Source organism: Telmatherina bonti (assembly GCF_933228915.1).
Source record: "Telmatherina bonti genome assembly, chromosome: 9".
NCBI lineage: Eukaryota > Metazoa > Chordata > Actinopteri > Atheriniformes > Telmatherinidae > Telmatherina > Telmatherina bonti.
In genome coordinates, this window is record NC_136627.1 from 33,712,592 (window position 1) to 33,732,374 (window position 19,783).

Below are 19,783 nucleotides of genomic sequence, written 5' to 3' on the forward strand. Positions count from 1 at the left end.
GAGTCATTGAAATCGTATTTACAGACTTTAAAATATGTTGCTCAGCACAGAGGTTGAACATCTTCAAACCACTTTAAATCATTTCAGAAAAAAACCCCAACAATGTTAAGTTTGTCCCAGCTGTGTTTAGTGCATCTTGTGTGGCCACTTTGACTGAACCTCTCATGATGTCAGAAGATCCAGCGAGCAATGAATTCAGTGAAGAAAAGATGCCTGTGTTCAGCATGGCCTTTAGCTGCATCGTCTCTGATGAACAAACTGACATCAGTGCGCTGGTATGTATCTGTGCAACATGTGACAGGGGCCTTTGTGCTAACCACATGCTTGTGGTGTCTGTGTATGAGAGTTCCTGTAGATCTGCATCACACAATTCAGGATCTGTTGGACTTCATGTGTGTCCAATCATCTCATGTACACTGAATACATCTGAGATCCATTTGTTTCATGAAAGTGCAACACAGCCTGAAGTTTATGACTTATTAATGTGGACACCTAGACAAACCAGTGAATTTCTCTGAATGGAAATCTTTTCTGTTCAGTAGACCTCTGCATCAGGCTGTATTTATATTAATACACAACCCTCTGCCATGTTTTGAAGCCTACACATTATGATGCATTCAGGTACAGGTTGGTTTGTAATATAAAGGTTATAATGGCTTAACTGTGTTTTCTACAGCTCAAGATCATGTTATTTGGGCTTTTGTTTACATTTGATCCATTCAAGTAGCTGAACAAATGCTTGTACACTCTTTAACTTATGAAAACATACACTACCAGTCAAAAGTTTGGACACACTTTCCCATTAATTCCATTGGGAAATTGTGTCCAAACCGGTCCAAACATTTGGCTGGTAGAGTATGTTTTGTACCATGGCGCAACATCTTCACCTGACAAACAGTAAAAGTTTTCTTAATCTGACCTGGTGATACAAGCAGGCTTGTCTTATAATTCTTCATCACCATTATTACCAACAAATTTGGTTGGTCTAATACCGCAGATGTTTAACCTCTACCAACTTTTCTTATTTTGTTTTGCCTTGTGATTAATATGTTTAAAAGCTTTTGAATTAAGATGATTACTTTATCTTGATATGACTAGTTTGAAGAAACTTATCAGATTAATCAGATTTATATCAGATTGATATTCAATTTGTGTCTAGAGAAAGCCTCGAATTCTTTCACAGCATGGATTATAGTGGGAACGCTTCGGACATGGTCTGATACATATATCAATAAATCATCTGCAAACAAAGATACTCTATGCGCTATCCCTCCCCAGTGGATTCCACAAATTGATGGTAGGATGTTCAGTATAATCAGTAAAAAGGCTCTATAGCCAAGGCAAACAGTAATGGGCTTATTGGGCAGCCCTGGCAGGTACCTCTTGAAAACTTGAAATATTTTGAGCGTTTCCCGTTTGTTATGACAGATGCGTAGGGTGAGGTATACAAGAGTCTAATCCATGTAATGAAGTTTGGGCCATAACCGAATTTCTCCATTCTATCCTATCAAAAGCTTTCTCCGCATCCGGCTAGATAACCACTTCAGGTACCGATATATATGCAGAAGAGTAAATAACATCTAAGAGTCTGAGAATATTTATAAATGAGTGGCACCCCGTCATGAAAGCTGTTTGATCAGCAGAGATCATTTCATGCATTGTTGCTTCTAGGCGCAGGGCAAGAACTTTGTCAGGATTTCCACGTCGCTATTCAGAGGGGAAATAGGGCGATATGAGCCACATTCTGTGCTATCTTTGCCTGGCTTAAGTAGGAGGATGATCGATGTTCCAGTCAAAGTCTGTTGGACTGAGGCACGTGATAGAGAGTTATTAAACATATTAAGCAAGATAGCTGATAGTTTATTTGAATTTTTTATTTAAAAATTCCATAGGGTACCCATTGGGGCCTGGTGTTCTGCCATTTTGCATGATCTTTATTGCTTTTATGATTTGTTTGGTCTTGGCCCTAAGCACTGCTGGTATTGAAGGGGCATAAAGGTCACTAAAGAAGTGTTGCATGTCAGAGCAGTCTTCAGTTGTTGCTGATGTATACAAATTTGAATATAACAAAGTGAATTTGTCATTAATTTCTACAGGGTCAAAAGTGAGTTCACCATCGCCTTTTTGTATTTGGGGGATTTGTTGTGAAGCTGAGTGCCGCTCAAGTTGGTGTGCTAATAAGCGTCCAGCTTTGTCTCCATGTTCATAGAAGTATCCCTGTGTTGTTGTTTTTTTTTTTTACAGTAACCGTTCAGTCTTTTCTGTTGTTATCAGATTATATTGTGTTTGAAGGTCCAGCTTTCTTATGTAAAGCTCAGGGGAGGGAGAGTTGGAATACTGATCATCCACAGGAGATATTGATTTAATGAACTCGTCTTGTTTAGTTCTCTTAATTTTATTCATTTGAGCTGAGTAGGATATAATCTCACCCCTGATCACAGCTTTTATTGTTTCCCAGAGAAGAGAAGGGGAGATGTCATCTTTTTTATTAGAATCTATGAAATCATCTATTATTTTGGACATAATTTCACAAAATATTTTATCAGACAAAAGGTTTACATCAAATTTCCAAGAGGGGCGTTCTGGTTTATAAAGTGGGAATCCAAGATCTAATATAAATACTGGGGCATGGTCTGCTTCAATAATGGAGAAATAATCAGTATTTGGACCATAAGGCAGAAAGTTCTGGTCAATGAAAAAATAATCTATCAGACTATATGAATGATGCACAGGGTAAAAGAAAGAGAGGGACTTGTCTTGTGGGAATAAGGAACGCCAGGTCAACATGTCCTGTCTCATCCGTAAAATCTAACAGAAGTTTTGCCTTTTTAGAGAGGTTTTCATTTTTAGGATTAGAACAGTCGAGCAATGGTGTGTCACACAGTTTAAGTCCCCACCAAGAATCAGTTGGTGTGAGTCCAGATCTGGGATCAATGAGATAATTTTATCCATAAACTTATTGTCAGCCCAATTTGGGGCATAAATATTCACCAATACTATATGGAAAAGTACTCCAGTGACATCGCAAATCGACCTTGAGGGTCAGCATTAATAGTGATCGCTTTAAACTGGATTTTCTTGTGTATTAGGATGACTGTTCCACAAGTTTTGGAATTGAGACTGGGGTGGAATACGTTACCCACCCAGCCTTTTTTAAGTCTATCTTTGTCTTTAACCAGTAGGTGGATTTCTTGATGAAATGCAATGTGACATTTGAAACGTTAAAGATGATTAAATATCCTGTCTCTTTTCACCAGCCCATATAAACCTGTCACGTTCCAACTAATGAAACAAACTGCAGCACGTCCTGCATCAGATCCATGCATTGTGTTTAATTAGAGAAAGCATAATAAGAAAAAAAACTAAAACAAAGCAAGTCCTTGCAGTGAAGATGTGGTAGCGTCCCAGATTTTCTTTTTCTTTTTTATTTGTACCAGTGTGTTGATATCCAGTTGCTGGTTGGTGAAGCAATGCCATGAAGCGAAATGCTGCTGTAAAATGATGCAACAGTTGAGTTACTATATCAGGTTCTGGTTCTAAGATGATTGAGTGTATTGATCTTCTGCCACCTTGTATAATCTTGGGGTTTCTGTGAGCCAGGCTCGGTACCTGGACTAGCACGTTGCAAGCTTTGCTCTCATGTATTTTTATCAGTAAAAGAATGCTGAAATCAGGTATATTTATCTTGAAGTGAGAGTGAAATGATTGTCTTTCATCTGTCTTTTCTCCTTTCTAAATCTCTGAACTGCCCACCAGGCAGCAACAACCAGGCATCTGTTTGGCCTCTTGTGGTCATGATTTGTCTTTATTGCTTCACATCAGGTTCAAAATCCAGTCTCAGATTTCTGCTCTTATGTTTGAAAGCTTGAGAGGTCACGTCCCTGCGTATAAAAGGCTCACTGAAGCCCTGTAATGTCAGAGGCGTCGTTCTGATCAGGATTTATTTGTTTCTCCTCAGTTTCCACTCGGGATGAAAGGAAGCCGTGCTTGGAAAGTCTTTTGTCCCACTGGTCTTAACCTTTTAACTGTTTGGCAGAAATAACGTTAAGTTTTACATTTTATGACAAGTTTGTGGAAGTTAACCTGTCTCTCTGAAGCATCTCTATCATATGATTTAGGCATTTTATGCCAAAGTCAAGGGTTTGTTCGTTCATACTAATTTAAGATTTGATCATTTTTACCATTATCATCATATTATTAAATAATATCTCAGCCATTTGTTATAAAAAAAACAAAACACTGGTTCCTATTTCTGCATTTTTTTGTTAATGAAAAAAATGCAAATAAAAATGTTCTCTTTTTTTTAAGTGTGAACATTAAAGTGTGAAGATCACTGGACAGATTTTAAAAAATGTGCAAGTCAACATTTATTTAGTCTTTTCTGCTTTGTATCTGTTTTTTTTTAAAAATCAACTTGTTGCCATTTTTCTTTTAGAGGCACTTTGTTACTTCTGCTCTTGAAAGACACTTTACGAACAAATGGCTTACCTACATTCTTTAAAACCTTAAAGATAACCAGACATTTGTAACTTTTGTTTTGTAAAGATGGAAACCCATTTACTGCTTATTTTATCATCACAAAGTTTTCAGTGACTGTAATGAATCTTATAACAAATTATCAGAAATAAAACTGCCTAAATCATCTCTACCACTTGGTATTTAATGCCAAAATTAAGTTTCTGTTGACCTATTTTTATTTCGGGGTTTGACATTTAAAAATTTTCAATTTTGTTTCTGTATTATTTATTAAAGAAGATTTATTTTATTATGTCTAAAAGAAATTAACCCTTTATATGGCTTTCAATGAAATACCTTAAAATTAGAAATTTTAACCTAAAATTGTTCTTCTGGTATGAACCAAGGCCTCCATTCTGTTGCTACATGAACAAAAAAAAAAATAGTTTCATGAATAGTTTTCATGAATATAAAACAAAATAAAGTGATCAAAAACATTGTACGGTTAAGTGATATATCGCTGAGAAACATCACAGCAGTTCATTCTTTCAACCAGATTAGAAAGTAAGTTCATATATATTTAATCATATCAGATTGCAGTGGGGGAGTTGCTTCACACATCTATGCTGAGAAAGAGAAAGTTGAACAGATCCAAGGCAGCTGAAGGAACTCCTGCAAACTGATCTGACTCGCAAAAACCAGTCAATGTTGATGTTTTGATTCCAGACCTTCATCATGATTTATAGCTTCTGTTCAAGATTATTTTCCCATTTCTAAGACTTTGTGTCTGATGAAGTTCTAGCACTGACATGTCGTCACTGAATGATTTTTGCAGGTCAGAACGATGTGCAAGAGTTTATTTTGTTTTCCTGTCAGCCTGCTGACATGTTTGTAGGATGATTCATAAAATGGAAAAAGATTCCCACCCGGCTGTGCCGATGCCGTCCGCTCTTCAGAGCTCTGAGGATTTTCTTTTCACGGCTTTGTCCCAGAAGTTTAAACTACTCTTTGTTGTTTAAATATTTCTGTGTGTTTGTTGGTCTTTAGATGATGCCACAACAGAGAGCTGTTGTGGGAATCAGCGGGATCATAACGCATCCACATCAGACACATGTTTGGGAATGCTGAGACACATGCGGTCAGTTATGTTCTTGTAAGTGTGTGTGTGTACATGTGTGTATGATGGGAGGAGGGAATCTTGGGTGTTTATCCTTCCACTGTGTTAAATGTCTTGGATTGTCAAGACCGCAGTTCCCAAATGACCAAGGCACATCTGCACAGATGTTTACTCTTCCATCTGTGAAATGAAGCGAACATGAAACAATCCGTCAGTCCTGAGTTTATTTGTCACAAATAAATGTCTAATTCTTAATTTTACCTAATTCTAGTCTGCAGCCAAGTCTCAAGTCTAAAACAGCTCTGAAAACATGGAGAAGTGAAGATCTTGTCCTCACAGAGATAGACAACACAAACACGCTCTGGTTCCTGTCACCTTGAGAAGACTCCTCCTCTCTTTTCCTGCCTGGTCGCAGTTTTTCCTTTATTTCAGCTTCTGCTCAGGTTAATGCAGTTCATGACTTGATGGTCACCGTCCTTGCAGTCATCAAAACAAATTCTTTCTGTATCTCCTCCCATTTTCCTCTTCATGCTTCATACTGAGTCCTCATCCATGATGGATCACTTCTAAACTAAACAATGCAGCGCTTTTCCTGTCAAGGCAGAGGGAACATTATATTCTCAGTCAGGACACAGCCAGGCTTTCTTCTTCCTTTTCTTCCTACTAAATTTTAAAGTTTATATCATTTTTCAAGTGTAAAATCTTTTTTTATTTTTTTAAAGGAAATATGTAAACATTGCTTTTGTTTGGTTTTGAAGCCAGTTTATCGAAAACAAAATTTTTTATAACAAGTTTTATCAGGCTGTGACTCTGTTGGTTGATACGGTTTGTTCTCTTCATGCTTGTTTCGACAGGAATATTCAACAGAGCGTGCTCAGTGCAACTCTGACATCTTGAAAATGAGGGGAACAAGGTTTCTGGAAAATTATACACTCATTTTTTTTAACCTGGAACTTCTTTTGAAAAGCACAGTTCAACATTGTTACACCCAATGTTTGACACTGGTTTTATTCACATTCAGAAGCTAGCGTGCAACCCGTGAAGAAGTTTCTCTCATGCAAGATGGTAAAAATACATTTTTGACATCACAATTCTCGTTGTCAAATGAACAAAATCCTGCCAAAGAACAGAAAGAATATTACCAAAGATTTTGTGTAACTTGAACTTGAATGTGCCTTTGTGTTGGTGGTACTGTTATTAGTTGCACTTCTTACTGTGGCATAACTGCATTCACATCATGCAAGTGGATGAAGAACCGTCCAGTTTCTGTATTTCCAGCACTTCACCGTACTACACTGAGGTACAACCTGTAGTGGGAAAAGAAATGCCTCATTCTCATGCCAAACCATTCCATGCCATCATGAGATGAGAAAAATGTAATAATTACCTTTTTCTGCAACCAAGTTAAGTTGTGACGTGCGCCAGGAGACACTCCCAGGCCTCCTTCTGTTTTCTGTTTATGTGCTGCTACCCTGGATTATTCTCTCTACCACCATTTTAACTTTTAAATGCCAGTAAACCCACAAATCCTAGCGACCTTCTCAGTTTAGCGTTTTGTTTATTGGACATAAAATCCCCTTTCCTTCAGTTCCTGATATAATCTAATTACTTTTGTTCCCCCCTTTTTAAATCGTAAACATGTTACAACTTCCCAGCAGTAAGAATTAAACAACACAAAAACACTCCTCGGGTTAATCGTGAAAACCTCATAAAAATAAAAACAATGGATCTAATAAAATCTGAAAATAAGACAATAAAGTGTGGCCTACTGAATATTAGATCCCTCCCAAATAAGTCTTTATTAGTCAATGACTTGATAGGTGATCACCACATTGATTTATTCTGTCTTACGGAAACCTGGTTACAGCAAGAGGATTATGTTAGTATTAATGAAGCTACGCCAGCTAACTATTTAAACTTTCACATTCCTAGAACTACAGGCAGAGGAGGAGGTGTTGCAGCTATCTTTAAGTCAGAATTTTTAATTAATCCTAAGCACAAAACTAACTATAAATCCTTTGAATTCCTGACATTAAATTTATCTCATCCAAAATGGAATTCAGAGAAACCGCTCCTTTTAGCATTAGTGTATCGCCCACCTGGACCTTACTCCGAGTTTCTGACCGAATTCTCTGATCTCTTGTCTGAGTTAGTGCTGACTACTGATAAGGTCATTGTACTAGGTGATTTTAATATTCATGTTGACGATGAAAATGATAGTTTAAACATTTCCTTTAGCTCTATTCTAAACTCAATTGGGTTTTCACAAAATGTCAATGGAGCCACTCACTCTCATGGTCACACTCTTGATCTTGTTCTAACATATGGTATTGACACTGATAAGCTCAAAGTATTTCCTCAAAACCCTGTCTTGTCCGATCACTTCTTATTAACCTTTGAATTCACTTTATTTGATTACTCACTGACCAAAAATAAATTCTACTATAGTAGATGTTTATCAGACAATAATATTACAAAATTTAAACAATCAATTGAATCAATTTTTTCACATCTACCATGTGTTAGCATGACTGAGAGTCCCCCTTTAAGCCTTACTCCTGCTCAGATTGATCAACATGCTGATACTATAACAGCTTCAATGCGTACAACCTTGGATAATGTTGCTCCCCTAAAGAAGAAGAAATTAGGTAAGATTATGAAGGCTCCCTGGTTTAATTCCCAGCTTCGAGCTCTAAAACAGGCATCAAGGCGTTTGGAAAACAGATGGCGTTCATCAGGACTAGAGGAGTCTCACTTAACCTGGAAAGAAAGTTTAATCGTATACAAAAAAGCCTTACGCACGGCAAGAACAGCTTATTATTCATCATTGATAGAGGAAAACAAAAACAACCCTCGGTTTCTTTTCAGCACTATAGCTAGGCTTACTAGGAGCCGGAGCACTGTGGAGCCATGTATTCCTTTCTCACTTAGCTGTGATGATTTCATGTATTTTTTCAGGAATAAAATTGACACTATTAGAGATCAAATTCACAATACTCTTCCTTCTACCTATAATGTTGAGCCTGTTGTGGTCTCCGAAGCATCCTTAGAACCAGGATCTGACTTGTGTCTAAATAGTTTCTGTCCTGTCCAACCCTCTGAATTAACTAAAATAATAGCTTCATCTAAACCATCCACCTGTATCTTAGACCCTCTCCCAACGAGCCTCTTTAAGGACATTTTCCCTTTAATTAATACATCACTACTAAGTCTTATCAATATGTCTTTAGTGACAGGATATGTACCACAATCATTTAAAACTGCTGTAATCAAGCCTTTACTTAAAAAGCAATCTCTGGATCCAGAGGTGATAGCAAATTATAGACCTATATCTAACCTCCCGTTTATGTCCAAAATTCTGGAGAAAATAGTTTCAGCTCAGCTACATGCCCACCTGAGCAGAAATAATTTATGCGAAGAGTTTCAATCAGGATTTAGAGCTCATCATAGCACTGAGACGGCATTGGTGAAAGTTACTAATGACCTTCTTATGGCCTCAAAGGATTTCTGTCCGTACTTATCTTGCTTGATCTTAGTGCTGCATTTGATACAGTCGATCACAACATTCTGTTACAAAGACTAGAACAGGTGATTGGAATTACAGGTACAGCGTTAAGCTGGTTTAAATCATATTTATCTGATAGACTTCATTTCGATCATGTAAATGACAAGTCCTCCTCCCAAACTACAGTAAGTCATGGAGTTCCTCAAGGTTCTGTACTTGGACCAATACTCTTCACGCTATATATGCTCCCTTTAGGCAAAATTATTAGACAGCATGGAATAAACTTTCATTGTTATGCAGATGATACTCAACTATACTTATCCTTTAAACCAGATGAAACAAATCAGCCCAATAGGCTACAAAATTGTCTGATAGACATAAAGACTTGGATGTCTAGAAATTTTCTCCTCTTAAACTCAGATAAGACTGAAGTAATTCTCGTTGGATCTGAAAAACTCAGAGCTAAATTTTCCGGTTTTGTAATGAACCTGGATGGCATTACTTTAGCTTCCAGTGCTACAGTGAGAAACCTTGGAGTAATATTTGACCCTGACCTGTCCTTTGGTCCACATATTAAGCAGGTTACTAAAACAGCCTTCTTTCATTTACGTAATATAGCCAAAATTAGGGACACTCTGTCTCAGAGTGATGCAGAAAAACTGGTTCACGCTTTTGTTACTTCGAGACTAGATTACTGTAACTCTCTATTACTGGGCTGTCCTAAATATGCCCTGAAAAGCCTTCAGCTGATCCAGAATTCTGCAGCCAGAGTCCTGACCAGAACCAGCAGGAGAGATCATATTTCTCCAGTTTTAGCCTCTCTTCATTGGCTGCCTGTTGAATCTAGAATAGAATTTAAAATCCTTCTCCTTACATATAAAGCCCTCCACAACCAGGCACCACTATATATCAAAGACCTCATTGTTCCTTATATACCAAGCAGAGTACTTCGTTCGCAGACTGCAGGCTTACTTGTGGTTCCTAGAGTCTCAAAGAGCCGAGCAGGAGGCGGAGCCTTTGGTTATCAGGCCCCTCTCTTATGGAATAAGCTCCCAGTTAGTGTTAGGGAAGCAGACACCCTCCCCACCTTTAAGACTAGGCTGAAGACTTATCTTTTTGATAAGTCCTATAGCTAGGGATGGTTAGCATCTCTTAGTTATGCTGCTATAGGTTTAGACTGCTGAGGGACATTTCCTGATACACTGAGCTTCTTTCTTTTTCTCTTTATCTCTTTCTTTTACCCCCCCCCATAACAGTGTTGCATCATTAACATGTATGTCTCCTGTCTCAGCAGGTCTCCCTGGCTGGGAGTAGCAGTTCCTGTTGTCTTTCTGTCCTCTTCCCCCACACAGCAGAGGCAGATGGCTGCCTGTCCTGAGCCGGGTTATGCCGGAGGTTTCCTTCCTGTTAAAAGGGAGTTTTTTCCTTCCCACTGTTGCCAGTGTGCTTGCTCAGGATGGGAGATTGAGTTGGACTCAACTCAATCTGTTGGTTTCCTTATATAGGCTGTTATGAATTGGCCTTCATTATGTTTTCCCCTCTGTCTGTAAAGCGTCTTGAGATGGCATTGCCGTGATTTGACGCTATATAAATAAAGTTGAATTGAATTGAATTACATAATGACATAGAAATTCACAGGATGCATGTCTTAAATGAGACATTTTAGCCGTTTTAGCAGCAACGTTTCTTTAGGATAGAAAAAATGACTAAAACTGTTTGATTAGATCTGTGTGTTTTGTAACTTTGAAGGACTTTTACACAAAGACTGTAACACTGAGAGAAAGTAAAAGAAAAAAATGAAATGACCTCTTTAAATTACCAATGCTGTCAAGCTCTCTTTTAACTTATATGGCCCTCTTTCTCTGGTAAGTCAAGGGTTAAAGGTAATAAAGCCATAATTTAACATTTTTCTTACCTCTTGACTTTCTAAATACCTTTACTGAACCCACTCTGGCACTTCTCTGCTCTTTGTTAGACAAATCTGAGTAATGTCACACATCTTATACCAAGCAGACACAAAAATATCACAATTTTCAATTTTCAAGATCACTTTTGATTCTAAAAATAAAAAAAGAAGAATAGACTTAAATTACAATATTGTGTCACAAACTGGTGTGAGTTTGACCCCCAGTAGTCTTTGTGTGCTTTACAGATGATTTTGAACATTTCTGGTAGCAGCAGGAAAGAATCAAAGTAAAAACTATTCAACCATCAGCCATGGAGTTCCAGCAGCTAGAAGGAGGAGAATTGTTGTTTTTCCAAACATTAAACTTATACGCTTCAAACTGAGCAGCAGTTCAGCCACTGAACATGTTTTTCTTTTATTAAACCCAAGGGAGCAGTCTGAAATGACGTCGGTGCAGCTTGTAGTGGTGTGTCAGGCCTCGTCACTCTCCATCCCAGAGCCTCCAACATCAACATCTTAACTTCCTGCTGCGGACTGGACTGAGCCAGTCCTCAGAACAAATTTAGCACTGGTTGTAGCTGGCATGTTCCCAATCACATGCTCGCCAGAAATACATTCATACAAACACGTTTGAGCAGCGCGGTAAACACTGACACCGGATTTTTCAGTCGCCTCTCCAGGGTGTTGCTTATGGAGACACACATCTTTTTCTTCACGACGCACAAAAACAAACACATTTTCCTGTGACAAACTTCGGAGAGGGTAATAATTCTTTCATTTTCTAGGTTTTCCCTTTGTGGACTGTAAAGTTGCGTACACATACACACACACACACACACACACACAAATACACCTTCGTACAACTGGAAGCTTTCCAGAATCAGCGCGGCATGAGTTGGTTGTTTATTTGTCTTGTATTTCAGCCAGTAAAGTTCCCAGGATTTTTCTTCCTGCCAGTCTACATGTAAACACACATGTTTACGTTGTAAAGTCTACACTTGGTAAAATCTCCACCCTCCCATCAACATAAAACTAAGTGACCTTAACTCTTGAACCATGTCTGAAAGGAAGCTGTTGACATATTTGGAAATATAGCTCTTTTCTTTCCTGCAGGGTGTCAGATTAGAACGCCGATACGACTCGAAGTACGGCACGTTTCACAAAGTCTGGTCACGTTTGTTCTTACTTTATATTCTGTTATGGAATGTGTGGCTCTCTTGATTTCCTTGCATCAAGCAAAGCTAGCGCCGCAGAACATGCAGGCCTAGACATCAACACTGCTGTCACTACTTTGATTCAACAAGCTCACAGATGATGAGCAAAAGTTGCATAAGGATGACATCATCATCATCATCATCAAAAAACTGAACCTCACCAATCAATGCCAAAAAATACAATATTTTAATTTACTTAACAATACAATTATATTCCAATCTTTGGCTTTCCTGCCTGGGAATTTAGACTGTTTAACGTCACAAGGGGAGGCGTGCTGAAGGGAGGGGGGCACACAACACCACAGGTACTGCTTGGAAGGACAGACGGTCACCTGACAGCCACTTCATCTGGACAAATGCTGCTGTTACTTTCAGTCTGCCTTGTATAATGTCACCGCCCTAAACAAAGTCACTGGTTTTTCTCCCTTCAGAGCAGGATTGTTATTGTGTCATGACTTGGTGAAATTCTTTTTTGTTTTTTGTTTACCGTAAATATGTCTGGATGCAGTTTTTAAATTGAGCTACTTCAGTCGTACTTTAAGGTTGATTTCAAGCTCAAAGCACAACTTAGATCTTTGGTCTACATACAAACAAGGTCATTGTTACAACCCCAACTCGGCCGGGGAAAAGGAGGTAGCAGCGGACAAACTGGGAGAAGGAGATCTAGGTGAAGTGACTTACTGATCAGTGCAAAGAAATAAACAAAACAAACATTCAAACAAAAAGATTAAAAATTTCCTACAAGTAAGCAAAATTAATAACAAAGTTCTTAACAGTCATAAAAAGTTAATAAAATTAAATGAATAAATTAACAATACTTTTTCCGGAGGGGAAATGCAATGTAGGGTTTTTTATTTACTATTATATAATACAGTAATTAGATGATCTCCTGTACCTCTCTGTCATGTAGGCTGTTGGACTTGATGAAACTTCTCACTGAACTCTCACTGTGCTGAAACTGTCGTCCATTATTATCCATTATTAACAAGTATTTATCAGTTTTTCTCTTGTATTTTAATAATTGTACATTAAAAATGATGATAGTGGCCCCAGAATCAGCTGCTATGATGCTTAGTCTGTCTGCTTCTCTGAAATGATCAGGAAAAATAGTAACATTTGTTATACTGAACTCCAAACTTGCAGGTCAGGTGAGGAAAATGGTGCAAAAGTGAAACTTTATGTGTCTTGTGTGAGACACATAAAGAATATATTTTTATTTTATTGCACACTCCATCATTGTGTTGCAACTATGCAAAACATCTGAGGAATGCAACTGATAAAGATGATGAGATTTCTCCAGTTTTTATATATATTTTAACATCTTCACAAACCGGTTGGCTGCTTGATTACTGTATAACGACGACATCATCATCATCATGATCATCATTTTCTCTCTCTGCTACTACTGTACAGATCTCAGTGCACCAGAAAAGATGACTGGACCTTATTCCTAAATATCCCATAATTTATTTTCATTCTTAATGTTCTTTTTAAAGAGCTTTAAGTGTCCTCTCTCTCTCATAGTTTGAAATCAGTTAAGACACATTTTGCACGCTGTGTCCTCGCTTCATTCAGGCTCTGCGATAAGTAGAAAAGCAACCATCCGGCCACTTCCCTTCCTCTCTTTCACTATTGCTGTCTATTTCTGTGTGTTTGTTCCAGGCGGGTGAGGCTCTCACCCTCTGGACGACCTCCAAGCCTTGACATAGAGGAGGAGAGCAAGGAGAGAGGGAGTACCGCAGGGGGCCAGAGGAGGAGAGGATTGTGGGAACGGAAGGAGACTGGAGGATCGGCTCTGGAGGGATAACAGGGACAGCCTTATGTTTAATATGTTGATGTTGACGATAAGGGGAGGGTGGAGAAAGTGGTGGCCAAACAGGGGTGACATGTTTCTGCTGCTTGATGTAGCAGAACTCTGCACTTCTTTAGTGTTTTGTTTTTTAAGCTGAAATGACATATTTATAGTGTCCTGTGTTATTTTACCCTCAATACACTCACATCATTATTGTTTTACTTTTCTTTGCCTGTTAAATGTTTAAAAAATCCCTACTGGACAAAATGCAGAACATTCAGCAGCTCGGCCTGCAGGGACACACTGCAACATCGGACTCTTTAACGTTCTCTCATGGTCACAATGATAAGACTGTTCAGGCTGATTGTATCTAATTTTATCCACGTCAAGTTCTTTTAAATGGTGATTTTTTTGTGTAAGTGACATTGGATAAATGATAAAATGAGAGGTTAATTTAATCATTTGAAAGTCCTCTATTTACATCTTTTATCAGTCCACACTTATCATCAGTTTAATGTAGTTTGTTTGTGTAAACAACACAGGCAAGATGAGGAAATTTCACTAATTGGTCGTAAACACTGACTGCTGTTCCAAAACAGAAGATTTAGCTTATGGTCACTTGGAAGGGGAACTTCAGGATGTCAGTCCTTTTAGACTTTACAATCTAATGATATTTTAGAAAAAATATTTAAAAACAAAATTCAGTAGCTGAAATTTAAAGTGGCATAAAAGACTGAGCTGAAAAATATGTTTCTGAACTGTTTTCTCGGCACACTGACAGTCTTTACGTACCGTTGTTGCCCTGCAGCATCCTGAGGTTGGGAAACTGCACTTTTTCACTTTTACAGCAGAATTTCACTTCATGGCACCATAACATGTCAAAAAACGTGCTAATTACTGATAGTTTTGAACATGCACGAGGGTCAGTTCATTCAAGAAACCCAAGAAGGCATCAGCAGAGGAAAAAAAGAGAGAAAAGGACAGACCGAGAGAAAAGATAATGGTCAACATCGGACTGACTTTTACTGGCTGGAGAAGAGACAGGATGCAAGATGGAAGCCAAATAAGCTGTGAACAGGAGGAGTCTCAGTGAGAAAATCTGCTGAAGTTCATTGGATCCAGCGTTAAAAGATACATCCAGAAACGTTGACCAAATGAATGTAGGATGAATGTAGAAGTTTGCTCTTCTTCTTGAAGGCAGTGGTTCCCAAACTATTTTCTTTGAAGACCCCTTCATGCAACAACCAACCTACTCAAAATGTGCTGAAACCACACTCAGCTTTATGCTTCATAACCGAGCTTCTAATGAGAAATGATGAATTTTGGCTCAGTCCTGTGCTTTGATAAAACCAAAGTTAACTGTCAACATTTAGTTAACTTAGTTTCTGCACTCTGAGGTTTCTCAGACATGATTAATTCATGAAAAATCAATGTTACCAGGATGCAAAGCTCCTTACAGACCTCACTAAACCAACCAGAGCATAGCAAAAACCATTTGGATGTACAAGCTGTGGCCGACTTAGTAGCTTTAACTTGATTCTTATTTTTTAACAAAAAGTATGTCTTGAAATATAATGGATAGCAGATTTTACACACACACCTTTGCTTTGAGATCTCAACTAAAACACAGTTTGTCATAAAAACAAGATTAAATTGATACACATATCCAACCAGACGTGACTTTTTTACAGTGACACAGTCAGAACAGTCAAAGCTTCACGGACCTCCTGTGCTGTTTGGGAATGTCCTTGGGAACCCCAGGTTGGAGCCAATCCTCTGGCGTTAAACTCTAACATCTCAAATGGATTCAGATGACATTTTCTGGGTAACGTGGATGTTTGGGAGTTCAGTCCAAACAGTTTGGTGATGAATGAAGTGAATCTGGACTTTTATCTAACTTTATCTTAATTCATACACCTGTCTCCTTAAAAAATACAATGAAAGAATAAATAAGTACATAAACAAATCACATGCATTCCTCAACGACCTCTTTCTTTGCCAGGTCAACTTCGGTAAAGAGTTTGCTTGTTGGTTTCTGATGAAAGAACAGTGTGGATGCAAAACCTGCTTTCTGTTTGCATCGGTACTACTGCTAAGTTAGCTCTTTGCCTGTTCTGCAAACGTACCAAAATAGGAACTTTTTCACATCTTTCAGCCAGAACAGCAGAACGTGCCTGACGAGTTGCATAATCTTGCAGTTTGTCTTTATTTTGCTGTTTAATAGAAGCTAAATGTAGCTAGCTGAAGCTAATCACCTACAGACCAAGGCTAATGTGACTTCCTGAACATTTAGCATAAAAACATGGATGGTGACTGTTTAATTTTGTTTTGTCTTTTTTTTATTTGTTTATTTTGTGACAGTGTTGTGTGGCATGTGGGAAGTTACAGGTTTAGCGCCACTAGTGGCCAAAAAGTTACATGGTGTCCCTTTACGGCAGGGGTGTCAAACTCCAGTTCGGGAGGGTCGGTATCCGGCAGGTTTTTGTTGTTTCCCTCCACCAACGCTGCTGATTCGAATCAAATGCATCCAGCAGCTTCTTGTCAACCTGTTTTTAAGTTTTGGTCAGGTGTGTTGGAGCATGGACACAAAATCGTTCTGGATACTGGCCCTCGAGGACTGGAGTTCAACACCTGGACTTTACGCGGATCTCCAAGTTTGGTCCTTGGTGTCCAGCAGGGATTGAATGTGTCCACACTGCAACACACCAATTCAAATCAAATGGATCTCCAAGAGCTTGTTGTCAAGTTTTGCACAAGCTTACAAATTCGTTGGAATTAGGTGTGTTACAGTAGGGACATGTCTGCTTTAAAATATGTCCACTTCCATGAGCTGACTGGTTGAAAGTTGAGGCTTCTATCGGATGTTTGTCAGCATCTGGAGATGGTGAACATCTGTACCGAATTACTCCTCTGAGATCTACCAACTGGTACTCTGCTCATGGAGGAATTATGTACCAGCCTTTTGGATCAAGTCACTGTTTATGTTTCTTTATTGAAAATTAAAAAAAAGACACAAACCTGCCACACAAAAGACTTCTGGAGAGCCTGTAGAAAGTGGAAGAGGTAGTGAAAGGATTGTTACATGTCCAGTTTCCCTTCATTCTATTAATAACACTTCTGAAATGACTAAAACATTTTAAACAACCACTATGACGGCATAATGAGAGCAAACTTTCCCTTTTTAACCCGTAACCATCTTTCCTTTTGCCATCCCTTCCTTCCGCTGATGACCCCTGCGGCTCAGCAGTTTGCTTCAATCAAAGAAAACTAAATAGAAACACATGGAAGCTCATTTACTCACAGATTCCCAGAATTCCTGCCTATGAGGTCATTCAGTGCCCCAGCTGTGTGTCGTTCATAACTTTCACTGCTTAGAATTGGAAATACAGCCTCATGCCTACCAGCAACAGCTTGATAGTCTGTGGGTCAGCACAACTGAGGCCAAACCCTGAATCAGTAAACATTAGTTAAAACAAACTCAGTCAAGATATATTATTCTACAAGTTAGATGAGCAAACTTCCTGTGAAGGAGACTGGAGTTGTTTCAGCTCAGGAACTTCTTCATATTGATTCTGTTTTCTTATGAAACTGAATCTCGTGGGGATAAATCAATCCCACCTGGCAGAGAGAGCCTGTTGCGTAACAATGCACAGTGAGAGAACACAGATCGGCCCTGGCTGCTGTCACGGCACCAACGTGGTGCCATGTTTCAAAGAGAAGGAAAGCATGATCTTTTTCCATCTTCCTGGAATTTATTTCCGTCTTTTCCTCTCTGTCTGGGGAGAAAAGCTGAAACAAAACAACACAGCGAAGCGCCTAACGTTTCTATCTTCACTTTGACTGTGTTCTTGTTTTTGTTCTTACACAACTCATCTGTTCACAGAGCTCACACTGGTTCTGAAGCTCTGCTTATAATGAAACCTGTGCTGCACACAGACACAAACCCCCCAGTTTGTGTCTCAGACCTGGAGAAACTCCAGCGTCTCCGGGGGTCTTAGCATGGGGCACCGCCTGGGGGGCAGGGGGCTCACTGTGGGGCCTGGTGGGGCATGTGCTTGTCAGGCAGAGTTATATGATAGTGGTCTGCTAGATTCTGATGTGGACCCACCCTGATTACATCTTGATTTACTTAGGTGAGGTCATATCTGTGTGTATGTGTGCGAGTACAAGACAATTCCAGCTGTGTGACAGAACCACATCTGTCAGAGACTTTGTGTAACTCTGCTTATCTAGTGTACACATTCCACCCTGCTTGCACAGAGAGAGAGTGATGCACCAAATGAAAGCCACAAAGACGGCTTCCATTTAGTCTGGCGTCAAGAGAATTCCTCGGGAATCTTTGACATTTGACGTTTACATGCAGAAAAAACACCAGAAATGTAAACTTATGCAGGAATGTGATGCGCGCTGACCCTGCTGAAGGCCACTGACAACAAACCTGATAATAAACCGGAAAGTGCCGGAGAATTTTCAACTTGCTGAAGCTGATTTCGCTTCTTTGTGAACTTGAAAAAATATTTAAACCGTTACCAGAAAAACCTGCTCAGTGTGAAAGTAACATCTCTGGTTGTTTAGAGGCTGTTCTTCGTGCGCTCATTGTTATTGTATGATGCTGCTTCAGTGGAAAACACGCCTTAGCTCCAACTACACTCCAGTGGATGAGTAAAGAGGGGATGGGTTTAATTTGCCTTGCAGGCATCCTTGAAGGGCTGTAAACAAGATGCATCTGCATCAGACCTGCAAACAGCAAACGCCTGCATTCTCCACTTGTTAAGTCCTCATTACCTCATAGTAATTATGCTCTGCCCCAACCCTGAGGAGGCCACCAGAGTATGATTCTAAATTTTAAGCTCCAGCAAGCTGCAACTGAGCCGGCAATAAAGATTTGAGGGAGGATTTAAATGCACAATTATTCCCTTTAACGCACAGACTTTCTGACTCTGTGGGAAAAACAAGGCAAATGTTGTGTTAAACTAACCCAGATCCTGCTGCTCGGAACACGTAACATGAGCCAAACATCAGATATTTTAAGCAGAAGTTGGGATTTCAACGTGCGTTTGGTCAGGAAAGTGCAGGATAAAGTCCTGAGTCTAACTTTGATTTATCCCCAGCATCAGACATGCAAAATGCTTTAAACTATGTCAGATTTGGAACGCCTTAAAACTGCAAAGGTCTTTCTAAAGTAGCCTGACAGTTATTCCCCCACAAGTCATTTCTGGATGGAAGAAAAGGCCGTGAGGCATCTGCGCCCGGTTTCTGAGTCAGTCTATTCTGGTTTGAGCACTGCAGCAGGTCTGTGGTCTCTTCCCGAGAATCAAATTAAACTACAGAGTTCTCCTCACCTGCAAGCCGCCAGCCCTAAGATGGTTTTGTAATTGGCTGATAGAAGTGAACTGGTAGTCAGAAAGCATGACGTATCAGTTTTACATGCAGCCAACTGACGAAGCAGTACTGAAGAACAGCAGTAAGTAAAATGAACTTCTAGTGAAAAACCATCATGTCATACATTTCAACTAAAGGTCAAACTTTGTTTCCTTAGTTAATGATATATTTGTCACCCCTTTGACTTTTAACTGTTTCACACCTGGTGATCTGAAGGACAGCCAGAGGCAAAGTTTACCACAGGCAGTTTCATTTCTCATGGAGATTTTCATTAATAATTGGTCATTTCTTCATCATCTGAGTGGTGTAAAAAAACTTAACTGATCCCAGAAGGAAATGATAAAATTTGTCATATTTAAATCCCTCAATAAGTCTGCTGTCATGATGTTTATTAAAAACTGAAGTTAAACCG